Genomic DNA, 18,441 nt, shown 5'->3' with positions numbered 1-18,441 from the left:
GTAGACGCAAAATGAGGGAATACGTGTTTCGTATTTTTCTGAAAAAAAAAACGGTTAGATGGGGCAAGGACCCCTCCAAACCTTTGGTCATGAAGTATCAAAAGTGCTAATAATAGTATGTCAGATGTGTGTAAAGGGCATGAGGAATTGAAACGAAACTTTGTGTAGGGACAATACGCAAAAAAAAAAAAAAAAAAAAAAAAAAACGAATACGGAAAAACGGTTTTAGGGGGGCAAAAGCCCAAACCCAAAATTTTGAAAATTGACGGCCGAAAGGAAAGACAAGTTAACCGAAGTCAATGAAATTTTACACACATGTTGTAGACGTAAAATAAGGGAATACGTGTTTCATATTTTTCTGGAAAAAATGGTTAGATGGGGCACGGACCAGTCCAAAGCTTTGATCATGAAGTATCAAAAGTGCTAATAATAGTATGTCAGATGTGTGTAAAGGGCATGAGGAATTGAAACGAAACTTTGTGTAAGAACAATACGCAAAAAAAAAAAAAAACGAATACGGAAAAACGGTTTTAGAGGGGCAAAAGCCCACACCCAAAATTTTGAAAATTGACGGCCGAAAGGAAAGACAAGTTAACCGAAGTCAATGAAATTTTACACACATGTTGTAGACGTAGAATAAGGGAATACGTGTTTCATATTTTTCTGGAAAAAACGGTTAGATGGGGCACGGACCAGTCCAAACCTTTGATCATGAAGTATCAAAAGTGCTAATAATAGTATGTCAGATGTGTGTAAAGGGCATGAGGAATTGAAACGAAACTTTGTGTAAGAACAATACGAAAAAAAAAAAACGAATACGTTTCTTTATTTTCTGCGGAAGAACGGGTTTAGGGGGCAAAAGCCCCATCCGACGTTCTGAAAGAAGAGCCCTGAAAGGCCAGAAGTGAACTGAAGTCAATGAAATTGTACACTGATATTGCATACATAAAATGAGGGAATACTGGTTTCGTATTTTCCTCAAAAAATGAAAAATGTTTGGGTGGGACACAGATCCATCCAAAACTTTGATCGTGAAATGTTAAAAATGCTAATAACACTATGTCAGAAGTGCTTAAAGACATGAAGAATTGGAACGACACATATTGTAGGGACAAAACGCAAAAAATAAACGAATACGGATTTTTATTTTCTGCTGAAAGGACGGTTTTAGGGGGTAAAAGCCCCCACGCAAAATTTTGAAATTTGAGGCACAAAATGCAAGAAGAAGTGCACCGAATTGAATGAAATTGTGCACATATTTTTTAGACTTAAAATGAGGTAATTGGGTTTCGTATTTTCCTGGAAAAAAGCGGTTGAGTGGGCACGGATCTTCTAAACCGTTGATTACGAAATATCAAAAGTTCAAATAAGTATACGTCAGAAGTTCCTAAAGAATATGGAGAATTGCAACGCAACTTCGTATAGGAACCAAAATGCAAAACAATAAGCGAAACGTGTTTTAATTTGTGCGGAAAATCAGTGCTAGGGCCAAGGCTCCTTCCGAAAAACAACTAAATATTGTCGTAATAGCACCACACAGAACTACAAGTGCATCATAGGAAATTTGAAACATTTACGTGCATCAAATGGCGCGTTAATATGTATAAATTTCGTTTTTGTCACTGATGCGCAGCATTTTCAACCTTAGAGAACGATCGAAAGTAAAAAATGGGTCATTTGAGACATATAAATGCATTGTGGTTTAAGATTACTCAATTGATGCAGATCTTTGCATCGGTACTGATGCATTTCTTCTTGATGTGAGCGTCACCTGTCGTGTTTTGTTTGAAGCTAGTCTCCAGCACTTACTGCGCATGCTCGACTGGTTTTCGTGTTGTTGTGGAGCGAATTCTGACTTGTTATTGTGTGTGTTCTTTTGTCTAGTGCTGGAGTCTGCTTAGAAAAACGGAGGTAAGTGTATATTAAAATACGATATTATTGTGTTAGGTAGTGCAAGTATGTAGTTATTAAGAAAAGTACCGTTAGCAAAACAAAAATAGCAACAAGAATAGAGACAAAGCCATAAGGGATTCTCAGAAGGAACTCGTTTCCTACAAAAATCCACAAAGGAGTGAAGAAATATTTAGGTTAACTACAGTACATGCTGTATGTTGAAGTGACTCATGCTAGTAGCTGCTTGATTGTCATTAAATATATCCGATGCATGCGTGAACTCCGAACCGCTGTTATTATTATTATTATTATTATTATTATTATTATTATTATTATTATTATTATTATTATTATTAATAATAATAATAATAATAATAATAATAATAATAATAATAATACTTAATATTCTTATTAGCTGAAGGTTGATTATTTAGAAAAACTTCATTTAACTCGCATAAGTTGTTACTCCTGCACCAAGGGCGCCGATCCTGGGGGGTTTAGTGGTCTGGGACCCCCAAAGTTGAAATGGTCCTCTAACGAGGGGGGCCAAATTGCTAAGTTGAAGCAGGTTCTCCTATTTCTACAGTACATGGTCGTTCATTTTTCCTTTCTACTAATGCATATCTTTCATAGGGCCCTCCAAAGTTACACAGAAAACGGTGCCCTTGTCCTGCACATACTAATAGTTGAGTATCTACTAAAAGTCACACATGGTCACGTAATTGTGATGTTTTGGTTAGAGTATCGGGCCAAAAGCCCCGATTTCGTGATATTGAAGTAAATATTGACAAAACACGGGTATGCCTACTATTGAGCAGGAAATAAATTGAAGGTTAAAAACAGTAGCACGGCATTAACCCTTACATATATCGTATATGTTTATACGTTAGGGTTGTATTTTCATTATTCGATTTAAAAAGTACTAATAAAGCTTTTTCTCTAGAGTGGAAGCGTTCTAGAACACGTTACGTATGGTTTTACGCCTTTCTGGGTCGAAACATAGGGTGTGATACGTCATAACTTAAAACTAAAGAATTTTTTGTTAGGCCTATTTTTACTATTTTTTGAGTTACTTACTTTTGCACCTATAACAAAAATTCCCTAACACCTGAGATCTTGTTTTAAACGGGAATTTATGGTACTGTGGGCATATTATTTTTTGGCGGGCTTACTTTTGCACCTAGAAGATCGATATTTTGCACATACATTCAGTGTACTCCTTAGTATTCTACAGATATATTTCAGATCTCTGCGGTGCCCCAAGTTGTGTTCAAACGGGTAAAAAGGTTTTAAAAAGGGATATTTTAATAAATCTCTTTATCGAGATTTTCCCGCCTCAGATACATGATGAAGACATGTGATTGGTAACGTTAGAAAGTACTTTCCATTCTGAAGAAAATGAGGTACGAACCATGATTCTAGGGTAAATAGGGATGTCTTAGAAAATTTTCCGTTTTTGCGGGAATTTGGGGTATTGTGGGGATATTCTTAGCACATGTGTTAATATATATATATATATATATATATATATATATATATATATATATATATTTACCTTACTGTTCTAAATAGAAGCTTGAAATTTTGTAGACATATATTCACTATGCCCTTAACATTTTTCAGTTGATTTTGAGATTTGTGTGTTAACACAGGGGGAAGGGGTCCAGAAATGCTAAAAAAGGGATATTTTAACAAAAATCCCATTTTTTGCAATTTTTCCCGCCTCAGATACATGACGGAAACATATGAATGGTACCGTTTGAAAGACTGTTCTATTCTGATGAGAATGAAGTGTAAAACATGACCGTAGGATGTCTCAGAAAATTTTTATATTACATCCGAATCTTTTTGAGTCATCTGGGCCACTGTTCTTAGCTGATTGGTAATTTGTTTCTCCCATCCTTACTATTCAAGATAGAAGCTTGAAATTTTGTACACACGTTTCGTACACCATTTAGTATTTTTCAGTTTATTTCGAGATCTGTGTGTTAACACGGGGTGTTCCGGAGGGACCCAAAATAGAAAAAAGGGATTTTTTCTACCAAAAGCCTTATTTTTCCCCTCAAACTTTCCGTTTCAGGGACATGATAGGGAAATGTGAATGGTGCCGTTTTAACACAGCGTATAATAAGGAAAGGAAATTTCAAATGTAATTTCTGGTATCATTATCAGGTTAACTTTTCAGAGGTTAACAGGATTTTCCACTAGTGTTATGTTCTTCCAATGAATTCAATTTGATTATGAGATTTAAACTGACTGTTACTTCATTTTTAATTAAAATTCGTAGTTTCATGAATGGGAAATGAAATAAACATAACTCAGCATGTCAGAAGGCTACTGATGATGTGTCAGTAGAGACAAGAGACACACGTACTAGAAAACATGCTACAGGCTAAACCAGTAACGTCTTAGTTACTGTTCCATTTTCAGTTTTTTTTTTTTTTAAGAACATGCGTCGTGTACGTACGTAACATCCTATATTACTGAGAAAGTAAACCTGATAGCGAAATTCTGATTTCAGATTTGAATTTAACATGGTAAATTACTATAGACCTACAGACTTTTATCCCAGAAATATAACTTTTTTAGAATATTGTAATAATACATCACAAGAACAGTTTTCATATTTTTGTACCTAATTCTAAACGTCCACGTATTTGTCCGTTTGCAAAATATATCTTTAATAATTAAAAACAGGGAAATGTAAGTGAACAATTCTTTCAGATGATTTTAAAATGAAACTTTGGATGTCTTCCCGTTTGGCCTTTTCCCGTTTCGCCTTGTGCCTGTTTTCATTACTTCAGGCTATGATGCTAAGATAGTATATGCTAATTTGATTGTAAGGCGAAACAGGAATTCCCCTTTGCCCTTTCCATTTCACCTTACACCAGCGAAGGGGATTTTCAAGTTATGATAGGGAAATTTAGTGTCATTTTGGAAAACATTTGTAATGCTAGTAGTATTTACGTTTGAACGAACAGAATAGCGTATAATAGCGTAGCGTAAGCAAGTATTCAGAATTTTGTGTTATCTGCGTCACTGTTTAAAAAATTGCTCATGTAGCCTTGTATTTGTACCTCACATATGAAGAAGAGAGCGGCGGAAGAACCAACATCAACAATTACTAAGACATATAGGTAAGTATATATAATAGTTGTAATAAGGTATAAGTAATTTTGACACTGAAGCTTCTCTGCATGTTTCTAATATTTACTCGTGCAACTTTTCCAAAAGTTATTTTAGAACTTTAGATGTGGAACTTTTCTTAAATGGCATCCTACCTAGCACACAAATACATAGTCCATTTTTTTTTATTTATAGTGTAACACAATTAACCGGTCGTAGTTAAGCAATATTCCGTCTGTCTTTACTTTCTAGAGGGAAAGTACGACTTTTTTTTTTTTTTTGCTGTTGCTGTTTAAAATGAATTTATTTTCCTTTATTTTCCTGTCTCCAGGAAGAAGATTGCTAAGGGAAATTACTGTGGTGAAACTGCATCTGTTGTCCCTATTTTTGGTGCCGTTAAACACTCTCTATATAACGTACGAGCATGAACCGGGCACCACTATCGCAAAGATTGAATAAATTGAATATGGAAGGATCGTGGAGCGAAACGCAGGACGGCAAAAACTTTTATTGGGGGATGAAGGCGATGACACCAGTAGAATTCTTGTAAGTTATATTTTAGTAATCAAGAAAATAGTTTATCATTTCTTACGTTCTTCTTGTTTCTTTTTTCTTTTTTCTTTTTTTTTTCTTTTTCTTTTTTTTTTTTTTTTTTGAAATCGTGAAAATATGTTATGACAATAGTAATAGGAGTAAGAATATTAATATTAAAGCATTTTCTTTAGAATGTCTGTGTTGTTTATTCTAGTCTTTCTATCTTCAACAGGTTTCGGCACTATTGGAACTTTGAAAATTATGTGTCAGTGCGACAGGATTGTAATGGAGGGACACTTAAGACTGTACCTCTCCTTTTCTTCCAAATGTACATCCTGCACGGAAAATATTTCGGCCAGGTATTTGTTCTCCTCTTCTGCATATTGCCCAGTAAAAAGCAAGAGACACATGTAAGATTACTGGAGATAATCATGGAAGAAGCTGAGAAATTTGGACTGCGTTTCAAATTGAAAGAAGTTTCTATTGATCTTAAGAAAGTAGCAATCAATGCTATAAATAAAGTATTTCTTGGTTAAAATCACAGGATGTTCCTTCCACTTCTCTCAGTCCGTTTGGAGGAAGGTTCAGCAGTTAGAACTTTCTCAATTGTACAAAGAGAACACTGAAGTAAAAAGATGGATTCGACATGCAGCAGCACAGCCTCTGGTACCAACTTCCCATTTAGATGTAGTGTTTGTACGTTTGCAAGAAGATGCGCCTGACGTTCTATGAAGGAGGAGTTCCATGATTATCTTATAGACACTTGGCTGGATGATGGTGACACGTTATTTTCTCTGTAAGTATGTTATCTTTCCTACATAAATAGATGGCGTTTAGTGCAAAAAATTAATGATTGTTTTTTATTATTAAATCATTAATTAAGTATCCCGAGCACTCTACAGTATAGCATTTTTTCCATTAACACCTAATGTAAAGTGTAATATAGATTTTCTTGCGACGTGCATGTATTGAAGATTCTACATACACTGATTTCTAAATTATCAAAAGAACACATTCTTTTGCTTTGCAAAAGAAATAAATTAGGTTCACCCAAAATTTTACCATCGACTTTCCAACGTAGATTTTCCTGCAATCCTTTGAAATTTTAATGTGTTAATGATGTATTTTTACCTATTTGCAGTGACTTGTGGAATCACTTTGAAAACGATCAAGAACAAATGACTAACAATGCAAGACAGTGGCACGTCAAATTACGAAGAAAGGCATCAAGGGATCACTTAGATATACATTCTTTCATTGAATTAATGAAAGACAGGCAACGTGAAAATGAAAGATTGCGAGTACTTCTTCAAGTGGTTATCAGAAAACACACTTAGAAAGCTAAGGTAGAGACGGTTTGACGAAGGATTCACCGCCTAAAAGATAGACTTAAGAACAGTGAAATTGATGTAATTTCATATACTGATGCTGTTTCATATTATATCCACATAGAAACTTGATATGCTATTTCGGGTGTGATAATAAAATTTATGATCTAAGATATTTGATTTTAATTTGTCTGAAATAGAAGAGACGTTGCAGTTGAGAATAAGATAAATCCCTCTTTGTTACAGAAACAGAGTGAAAATTCCCTTGTATGTTATAAGGTCAAGCAGGAAAAGGCCAAACGGGAATTCCCCTTCCGCCTTAAGATAACATCCTTATCGGTTGTATGGCAAAATGTTTTGAGGGCATAAGGCGAAACGGAAAAAGGCCAAACGGGCATAAATTAGTATACTAAAATATATTATAAAAAAGCGATAGAAAGATTCAGAGAACATAGACATACAAAGTTTGATTTATAATCTGAGTTGGTAGTTGCCATTTTTTTTTTTTTTTTTTTTACTCTGTAAAGTTTTGTGTTTCCCATCGCTAGATTTGCTATCGGTACGATTTTTCTAACATTGACCCATGTTCTTTTATTTCACCAAAGATAATTTGGGATTTTAGCTTTAGTGAAAATGGCAAAACTGCTCTTGTAGAGCAACCTGTAAAAAAAAAGCTATGTACCTAGGTATAATAAATTGAGTTATTTTCCTTTTTTGACTTGTAAGATATACTATTTGAAGGCCTTATTTTTGTAACTATTTTCTCATAATGGTTGTGACATAGTTTAGATGGATCTCATAAATTGAGTGGCCTAAATTGTATATTGCACATCTGATATACAGGGTTGTCAAGGGTGTGAAAACGATGGACTAAATTTACAACACTACCAAAACTATGAAATCGAGGTTTATTAGTGTGATGCATGACAGAGTGAAAATATTCCACTTTACATGAGAGCCTCTGCGACCATTTTGGAAGGTATCATACTGGATTTTAATTAATTCAGTGAAATGGGAACTTTACGATCCGATACTATTGTTGAAATAAGGTGTGATTTCGTAACGATATTATGGTAGTTTCCTCTCTGCTTGTTTGCATCCTGAACAAAATTATGATCATAAATTTACAATGACAAGTTTTTGTATCTAGACCTATGTGATCAAAATTTCGTTAACAAAGAATATAGAAAACAATCTTGTTAATGTCTTTAAAAATCACACTTTATTTCAATAATAGTAGTGTATCGTAAAGTCTATATTTCACTTAATTAACTCAAATCCAGTATGACTACTTCCAAAATGGCCGTAGAGGCTCTCATGTAATATGGAATATCTGTACTCTGTCCTGCATTACCCAAAAAGCCTCGATTACATATTTTTAGTAGTGTTCTAAATTTATTTAATCGTTTTCACACCCTTGGAAATCCTGTATATTTAGGGAATATGCAACCAGCGATACCAACCATTGTTTCAATTAATGCATGTGAATGCTCCAGTAGGAGACAAAAAAATGCATAACATTTTGTGATTTCAGCAAAACGTTTATCTGCATAATAAATTTTATGCACACAAGTGCATCAATTAACACAGTTTTCATTATGCATTTAGCTGCATCCTTAAAAATTATGCATCTAAACGTTTTGCTGGAGTCACAAAAGTTATGCATTTTTTTGTGTCAACTAACGCGTCTGTGGTTCTGTGTGCAGGAAGGAGTGGACCGAAGCAAATGAAATTGTGTGTAGATATTGTATAGGCCCTATGTAAAATAAAGTCTCTCGTGTTTCTCAAGTGTCCCTATCCGTTTTGCTTTAAATTAGGCACACCAACAGCAGACAGGAAATTAATCGACACATGTTTCTGTTTATGCTGAAAAACATTGTAAGGTTTAAAGGTGCCTACTGAAATACTATAAAATATGCTACACTGTTTGTGCTTGTTGTTGATCTGCCAAATTTGAAGAAATCGGATGGAGACGCTTATGAAACACGAAAGGCCTTATTTTACATATCTAATATCTACATGTAATTTCATTCGCTTCCTTCAACCCATTCCGCCACTCATCGCCTCGGTCCACTCAACAGTTTTCTTTCTTTTCAAGAAAATATGAAACACATATTCCCTCATCTTACCTCTACAATATTTGTGCACAATTTCATTCACTTCGGTCCACTTCTTCCTGGCTTTCGGGCGTCAAATTCCAAAATTCTGGGTGGGGGCTTTTGCCCCTTAAAACCGTTTTTATGCAGAAAATAGAAAGTCTTCGTTTATTTTTTGCTTATTGTACCTACGCAAAGTTTTCTCCAATTCTTCATGTCCTTTGGGCACTACCGACATACTGTTATTAGCACTTCTGATATTTCATGTTCAAAGGTTTGGAGGGGTCCTGCCCCACCCAACAGTTTTTTCCAGGACAATACGAAACCCGTATTCCCTCATTTTACCTCTACAATATTTGTACACAATTCATTCACTTCAGCCCGATTCTTCTTGCCTTTCGGGCGTTAAATTCCGAAATTTTAGGTGGGGTCTTTTGCCCCCTAAAATAGTTTTTCTGTACAAAATAAAAAGCACGTGTTCATTTATTTTTTGCGCATTTTCCATACACAAAGTTTCGTTGCAATTCTTCGTGTGCTTTACACATATCTGACATACTGTTACTAGTATTTTTGATATATCGTTATCAAAGGTTTGGAGGGGTCTGTGCCCCACCCAACTGTTTTTACCAGGAAAGTACGAAACACGTATTCTTTCATTTCACGTCTTCAATACCTGTGCACAATTTCGTTCACTTCGGTTCAATTCTTCTTGCCTTTCGGGCGTCAACTTTCAAAATTTTGGGTGGGATTTTTGATCCCTAAAAGCGTTTTTGAGCAGAAAATAAAAAACAGGTATTCATTTTTTGGCGTATTGTCCATACACAAAGTTTCGTTGCAATTCTTCATGTCCTATACATACATCTGACATACAGAAAATAAAAATCATGTATTCGTTCATTTTATGTGTGGTATGTACCTGTCAAATTTTATCAAAATCGGAGTATTACACTTAGGAAGTGTTACTTGTCAGTTTCAGGTATGGATCTATCTCCACTATCTTTATCCAATATATGATCCCTTTCCCTTCATCCGTTTCAGTTACAAGGGTCTATTCGAAACTTTTGCCATATACTATATACCACAAATGAAATCAAAAGTTTAGGTCGTTTCGGGGTCGGTTAAATATTCTTCAACTGAGCCCATTTTCTGTGGATTAATTTGGTCTGACGTGGAACCAATTCAGGGATTCGGAGCAAAAAAATTCGAAAAAGAATTTTTCTCCATGTAATTAAGGACAACCCCAATATATATATAATGTTTGTATATCTTTTGCATGTAGATAAATGCAGAAAAAACATCACACAAAAATAATAAGTATGGACAAAAAATCCTGGCAATACAAGTAGTTGATGGAGAAACGATCCCAATAAATTCCTTCAAATTGAGCATTTAATATGTCAATGGAATTAAAAGATCAGTATTAGTGATCAGTCTCTGAGAAAGACGAAATTCATTGGAGTGAGTACTGATCCGTTCAGCTGCTACTCTACAACTGCTTCAAGTTCGAAAATGATAATTTTCTCATTGTTTACCTACATGCTTAATATTCCCGTGCAAACCGCAGCTTCTGTGTGCATCTTCACTCCTCTCATTTTTCATACCTTCATTCTCACAATAGTGATTAATCCGATTGGGTAGAAAAGCAAATTAACTAACCAAACTCATCACCATCAAAACGCCGAAGACGTATTTCAGAGTTTGACCGTTTGTGATTTTGAAAACGCTCCTGCGTACACTGTCAATACTTGGCGGCATGAATATAACATCATTATTTTAAAAAAATCATATATAATAACTTTCTTAAATAAGAATTTAAAAACTGTTGTGACTTCTGTTGAAAGTCTGGATTGCGAGCGTAGCGAGCAAGAAAATCTTTAACGAATTTATTTCTTTGAAGCTGACAACAATACTGATTTAATAGAGCGCCAATACTTTTTCGGACGACACGTCGCTTACTCATTTCCAACATTTTCTTTCTTCTTGCTCGGCGCCCTCTTGATATCAGCGCCCGGGGTTACCGCCCCGCTTGCCCCCTACCCCAGGCTACGGTTCTGTAAGTCATTAAGTTAGACAACGATATAGAAGAAGAAAACTTTTTCAAACGAAACCGATGGACATCCCTTAATGGCGACATGAACTTATTTTCTCTTTGTTTCAAATTTTGTCCAAGTGGAAACAGAAACTAACCAACCATGAAATATAATTCGTGATATTCAATTAATACATCTTTAAAATGTTTATTTGGTATTTCATAAGAACATACTATGCTCACTACAAGGGCACTTTTCTAGCCCTATACCTATCCATACATTCCTTCTCCCAGTACTTTGACTAATACTATATAGAACAGAAGGATTACATAACTACAATGCTAAAGCGCTCTACACAGTCTTTTATGATAGAACCATAAAATCTTACTTCCTAAATAGTATGTATTATATGTTTAGATGTTTACAAGTTTGCATACTGAGTATGTATTATATGTTTACATGATTACAAGTTTGGATACTGATAGTGAAATTTCCTAATTATCTCGTTCCTTATGGTAAACAATGACTTCTTAAACTCAGTTCATTGGTCATAGTTTAAAGAAAATAAGTAACCATTTACCTCAAAAGCGGTTTCAGTGTGGTCCTGAACGTTCTTGATGTTTACATTGAAATTGTTGGTAAGAATAAATTTCGTATGAGGTTCTATATTAACGTCTCACTTCTCCCTCTTAAATTTTTATGAACTTCACTTTTGTTTCTAATAGTCTCGAATTACGTTAAGTATATCATTGATTCTAACAACAATAGCCCTCACTTTCATCTGTTAATTCACCAGTCATTAACTTAATTCCAGTATGCTCATCATTAAACAATTTAATTTGATTCACCATATTTTTATAATACTCTTTCTTCGTAGCTATATTAAATCGTGTTGGGAGGCCAGTAATTACAAAAGCAGTTGTAAAAATTGAATACACAGTAACAGGAATAAACACACTAATAAACAATGTAGAAGCTGATAGTAGAATGGATAACGTAAGAAGAGTATTAAAGACACATTTTATTCTCTTGAACTTTTTTCTGTTTTTAATAATTTCTCAAGAGTTAATATAGTATCCTCAATTAACGTAATAAGATTCTCTCGTGGAATGTTATCTGGTATATTCATTTTATTAAATGAATTTTTTATGGTATTCTCATAAAACACTTACAAACTAAACAAATCTAATAAACACATAATAGATTACATTTTCTCTATCATTTTTTTCTTTCTGTACAACGCATTCGAAATTCTTCTTACTAATCATAGCAACATAGCAAATCGTTTTATCTGGAACATCGCTTTCAAAATTAACAGTCAATGTCAAATTAGTTCTATCACTTACAGTTACTGATTCATGTTTGCTTGTATTAATTACAAAACATTGGTCTATTTTCTAAGAACTCTTTTGGATAGTAATACATCTCGGTGTTTCCAATGGTAGCTCTCTTATATATGATATGCATTTCGTAAGCTTTGAGATATTTATGCTTTTCGAAATCAAAGTTCAAAGACACCTAAAGAAAAAAGATTCATTTCTAGAATTACGAAAATGGACATTCTGCGCTTTACAGTGGTCAAAATTGCTTGAATCTTTTTCTTGATTATCATTTCTATCAGTTTGAGAAAAGCCAATTACGAAATTATGCATGTCAAATTCACTCGAGTTAAATTGTGTGGTTAGATCGAATTCTAAATATTTGCCTGTAACTGTCTTCTGTAAATGTTGATATGTGTTAAAGGAAATATAAATCTTACCCTCTTTTAACATGTTGGATCTCAGCAAGGAAGCATAGTTAGGTTTATAACTAACAACAGGCATTCTCAACTCTATATTTGTAATCTTAACTTTACGTGGATGTGGTTGATTATTTTAAATGTCCCATCTTGTTTCTTCGTTTTCTAAATGAAAAATGCATTATCATCAGATCCACTTCTCTTGAATGTATATTTTAATCCACCTAAACATATAATATCTTTATAATCAGAACAAAATCCTGGTAAAAGTCTTAATAGAAATACCATTACCTCATCTGTTCTCCACCATTTGATTCCTTCCCATCCACTTTCATTATAATGATTTGCTTCGGTTTTGAAATCGTATATGTATTTAGCTGTCGAAGTTAAACCAGGATAATCTATAATATCCAATATCTACCCATGTTTACTAACTTGTATTTGAGAAAACAGATACGGAAAGAAGTTATTAATGAGTTTAATATTTGGCTTACCGCTGTACTCACCATCTGCATCCCTCCCACGTTTTTCAAAAGTTACATACATATCAGCATAATAAGGATGAATAAAACCATCTCCAGCATCAATATCAAACTCAATAGATCTGTTTGGTTTATTTTAAATTTTCGATTGTCTTTTGATTAGGCATAAAGGATGGTAATTCATATGACTCTATTTTTTCATATTTATTATAAAGAAAAAATAATTTACGAATTAAGCTCAAAGTAATAACTTAGATATACTTTCTCCACACATCTTTATTTTTATTTAGTTCGCTAATAATTTCTAGAAAACCATATCTATCTGTAAATATTTTTAAGACTGTAATACATAAATGTCCAGAAATTACCTCGTTAAAATGTTGTATACAATTGCTACTGTTTTCTATATTATTATGATCAAGATATTTTATGAGTGTTTTTGGTGGATTACTTCCGAATGAATCAAACACATACTTTCTATTTCCTTCCTTCTAACAACTCCAATGTGTTCCTATATTTTAAGATATATCAAAATTAACAATACGATACTCATTCTTCTTGGGCTCTTTAGGTAATTCATCATCATAAATACACCTCTAAAGTTTCTTACTTTCAGCTGTTTAACAGAATATATTAGATCTAAGTTACTTAAACGTTTAATTTCCCCTTTATATTTTGGCCTTGATTTTCTTGGATGCTAACCACCTTGTTTCTCTTCCATGGCTAAGTTATGTCTTTTCTTCTTCCAATTCCTTTTTATTATTTTCCACATCATCTACCGTTTTGGCTACAGCAGCAACTCCAGTAGCAGCAAACCAAGAGCACCAATTAAAGCTAAAATGTTTGGAATAGTAAATATAAAATCACCGTAATGAACGTTATTATTATTTATATTCATTTCTTTGTTTTTAACTTGTGGTATAGAAAGAGTTAAAAACATACATTGCCCTTTACTTAGTTTCGCTTCTTTTTGTTTGATTTGTTTTTTGGTTAAAATGTAATCAATATTTAATTCCTTAAGTTCCTCGTTAGGAATTGTAAAACTACTCAACTTCATATACTTATAATTTATTATAAAAGTAAAAAAAATATTTCCATAAAAATTAAACACAATACATACTTATAAACCTAAACCAAACCTTACTTTTGTATTCATCGCTAATGCAGTACCTAAAGCTAGTAAACGTTCTGTTATCAAGTTAGCATCTTTAGCAAAAGCTCTTTCCCAAGCTTTATTTTCTAATTCTTTGTCTGCAATATGTCTAGAAGCTGTATCTTTATTATCTCTGTAGTATATATCGTGTTCCCTACAAGCGTCGTCTAATGGGGTAATATCCTTATCACCTTTTTCTAATCGTTCTTGTAGCTTAGTGCCTGGCAGTTAAACTATCAAGTTTTCCTGAAGGCTGAACTGTATCTTAATGGATCATTAGAGTTGGTCACGCCCTTCACCACCACACCCGTTCAGTTTCTGAGACGGCACCATATTAGACTGACCACTTTTGCTAGCTTAGAAGCTCGTCTGCGGATTATCCACCCTAATAGTTATTGCCATTTTGTTTGGTCATTACCCGAGTTCCTCCTAAAAGTTTCCAAATGAAGGTGGTAGATTAGGCTTTAAGGATGTTCCCGCAAAAAAGATGTGTATTGCCATGCTCGTTTAAAACATGACAACGGCCCAAAGTTGACGGCAGTAGCTATATCCTGGAATATGTAATTCAAATGGAAGTTTATTAATAAAATCATTTAGTAATCATTTTTCATACTTCTTATTATTCCAAAATTTTGGTGGCAAGGCATTCAATATCAAATAACCTATATCATTTGAATCATTATTAATAAATTGTGAGAGTTTAGAATTAATCATATCCATAATGCCTACTTTCTCATTATAAAAGTTATTATTTCCAGCTTTTTCTTCTCCATCGATAACAATCAGTCGATCAATTAGTTTTCTAACATCATCCACCCATATGTACTCTTTTGGTAATTTGTTGTATATTTTGATTCTCTCTCCTGTTTACTTTTTTGTTGTTGGAGCAAAAGTTGGTTTTATATAGTTATCCCAAATAGGTTTGATAATTTCTTTATATTTTTTGCTTTTACTAGATCGTTGTTTTCTTGTGTTTGGATCATTATTAGGAAATGCAACATTAGAATCGATGACTTTTTGTGTATATATTTTTAGATCATCATTATAGTTTGTTGGATTATGTTGTGTTAGTAGTTCCCATAAACCTACTGTTCCAGTGTAATGTCGATTATTAATGACTAAATCATCACCATTAATTTTAACTTCTGTATCCCTATCATATATATATGATTTTTCCAAATTTATCAAATGGCTGTATCACAAAACTTTTATCATCTCTAGTTGCATGATGTCTTGAAGCAATCTTACCAAAATGAGTAGTTGCTAAAGACTCTACTCCTACTTTATACTTAATTTGCTTTTTCATTTGTTTCATTTCTTCTGTTATAGGTGTATCACTTTCACTTCTTGAACTGTCATACGTAGGAGGTGTCACTAATAAGTTTAAATCTACTCTCGCACTTTCATATATAACTGGAACTAACTCTTGAATTAGATTTTTATTTTCTTCTGTTACCTTTAATATATCTTGTACTAAATCTTTAATTGCATCGGTAACAGGCCGATCTTGTTGCTTATATTTCTCATATTTACTTCGATTAGCCTATTTAATTTTCTTAAATCTTTTAACAAGTTCTCTTAACTTTCTATATTTCTTAGCTTTATTAACATCCATTATATAAAGAAAAAATAAAAAAATAACAATGTTCACCTATGTTCATCTACGTTCATTTACGTTCATCCAAGTTCACCTATATATAAAGAAAGTAAAAAGCACAATGTAACACAACGTAAGACAACATACACGTTCATTTACGTTCACCTACGTTCATCTGTGTTTAACTTACACTTTTAGAAAGCCTGATTTATTTCTATATTTATCATTATTCGTTTTCTTAATCATATCTATTATTAAGAAACCATGCTCTTCATTCCAACACTTATTGCATAAAGATTATAGTTTTTCGAAAGGCATATCAAATCCAACAAATTCATCATATATGTGTTTTAGATTCACATGGACCTGTCTAAAGATACAAAGAAAGTTTAGGCTATCTGTAATTAATTTTTGGGAACTTTGGAATAAGTTTGTCCGAAATAGAAACAGTTTAAACCTTTGTGACGACCTCGAGTAAAATATTCTCTTACATGGTTTTTTTCTTCCGAAATTATATCATCAAACACTACCACTTCATATTTGTAAAGCTCTATAAAAATGAAATGATTTTTTAAAAGTATACACTTTTTAGAAAACCATGAAAACTACATCACAATTGAAACGTTTAAGAAAAGATAACCTGATAGAAAAAGTAATATGCTTGGAATAAAAATCACAACTCAGTGAAGAGAACAGAAGCTACAAATCTATGGTAAATAAGCTGTTTTAAAAAAGTTCCACTGCATGAGTTAATCAAAATGTATAGAGACGAAGATTTGAGACAAGATATCACTTGACTTTTCCATGTTAATATGGTAAATTGGGATGATGTAAGCAAATACCAGAAGTTATGAGAAGACTTTTAAGAGAATTCAAAGATAAGGTGAATTGTAAGGAAATCTCATGTAATAAAAAATTATCAGAAGACTTCAGGAGAGAATTCGAAAACAGAGTTGCTCAGATGGAAGTTTCATCTGGGCAAGTTATCAGAAGACTTTATAAGAGAATTTAAGGACAAGGTACATTGACGTTACATTGGAAGTGAACAAAATTCTCAGAAGACTTTAAAAAAAGGATTTGAATATACATGATGATATTTGGACACAGTTGGTGGTTTTTCAGAAATTATGAGAAGGTTTCATTAGAGAATTTTTTGATAAATTTGAAGACAGCGATTGTTGGAACATCTTGGCAGTTAAACGTAAGTTGAGTGAACAGTTCATTAGATTTCAAAGACAACTTTTCTTGGTTTATCATATCACGTGACCAAGTGTTATCTGAAGATTTCATTCTAGAGTTTTAGGACTAAGCCTGGAGTGAGATTGTAAGATATCAAAAACTCTTCTGATTTTAAATTTAAACTAATCAATGGATTTTATAATGAGATAGAGCTAGCTGAGGATCAATTGTTTTATTTGTCTTCGGAATAATATTTACAAAGTTAAAACCATAGGCAATAATATCTTTTGTAGGAGATATTTGAGAAAGTAGTTGTGTTTAAATGTTAACTGTCCATTATGTAGAAGGTCTAAGAATTTATCACGAAATCATTTACCATGGTGATATACTTTATGATGATAGAGTTTTATAATGCAGTTAAAACTTTTAAGGTAATGTGTAACATCATAGAAATGGAAGAAGATGAGACTGAAAGTGAAAATGAGTCAGTAGAGAATCAGAATACAAATACAAATGGACGAAGAAGAAGAAGGAGACGACGACATAGACGAAGAACTAGAAGAATATGAAAAAAATGGAATTGTGAAAAAATAAATGCTATAAGTGGTGTAGTATCCATTTAAAACGTGTTAATCTGTTACTTAACTGAAAAATATAAACACAAAGAGCTGCAACCTGCTAAACTTGAAGATCTAGATAAGTTTAAGTTCTATGAAATCACACATTGGATCTTATCCAAACGAAGAATGATTCAAAGTAATAGTACATTTAGATGATATGCTTAAAACTATATTACCAGATAGATACAACGAAGACACTGAGAGAGTACAAAGTGATTTGAATATGAGAATATTTATGCAGTATGAAGGCTTAAAGAAGTTTAGTAGTGGATTTACAAAACATATACTTCTTTTCGAACTAAAACCTAGAAACTGGATTAAGTATTGTTAGAGCTAGTTCAACTGAATAACAGTATGTCACTCATCAAACATTGTTAGAGCTAGTTCAACTGAATAACAAATAGTGCGTCGCTCATCAACTGATTAACAGTATGTAACTCTTTTATGATAATGTCATCTATAGAATGTGGGTTCCTGTCACCACAGCATGGCGCGTCCTCAGGTTGCGGATAGAGGGAAGACGTCTAGATATAGGGGTTAGTTGCGAATATACTGAATAAGCAGTCGCGACTAGACGGCAAGGAATATTAGAAGTCAAGGGGCAGATTGTATGGTAGAAGTCAGTAGATGACCATCACAAAAATGAAATTTGGGAAAATTTTACT

General features: G+C 33.3%; 1 protein-coding gene and 1 long non-coding RNA gene across 3 annotated transcripts in view; one reads left to right on the top strand and one right to left on the bottom strand.

Moving 5' to 3' along the window:
• The window catches only part of LOC145684757 (uncharacterized), a 345,870-nt gene that overhangs the window by 48,159 nt on the left and 279,270 nt on the right, over positions 1–18,441 (bottom strand). The window lies entirely within an intron of this gene.
• LOC145684756 (uncharacterized) lies at positions 4,273–6,890 on the top strand. Its single transcript, XR_014131384.1, has 2 exons — positions 4,273–6,349; positions 6,695–6,890. It is a non-coding gene; the product is annotated as an uncharacterized LOC145684756 (long non-coding RNA).

This window comes from Thermobia domestica, chromosome 5 (genome assembly GCF_964235325.1).
Source record: "Thermobia domestica chromosome 5, izTheDome1.hap1.1, whole genome shotgun sequence".
In the NCBI taxonomy this organism is placed as follows: domain Eukaryota; kingdom Metazoa; phylum Arthropoda; class Insecta; order Zygentoma; family Lepismatidae; genus Thermobia; species Thermobia domestica.
This window is presented reverse-complemented; position numbering and strand designations above follow the sequence as displayed.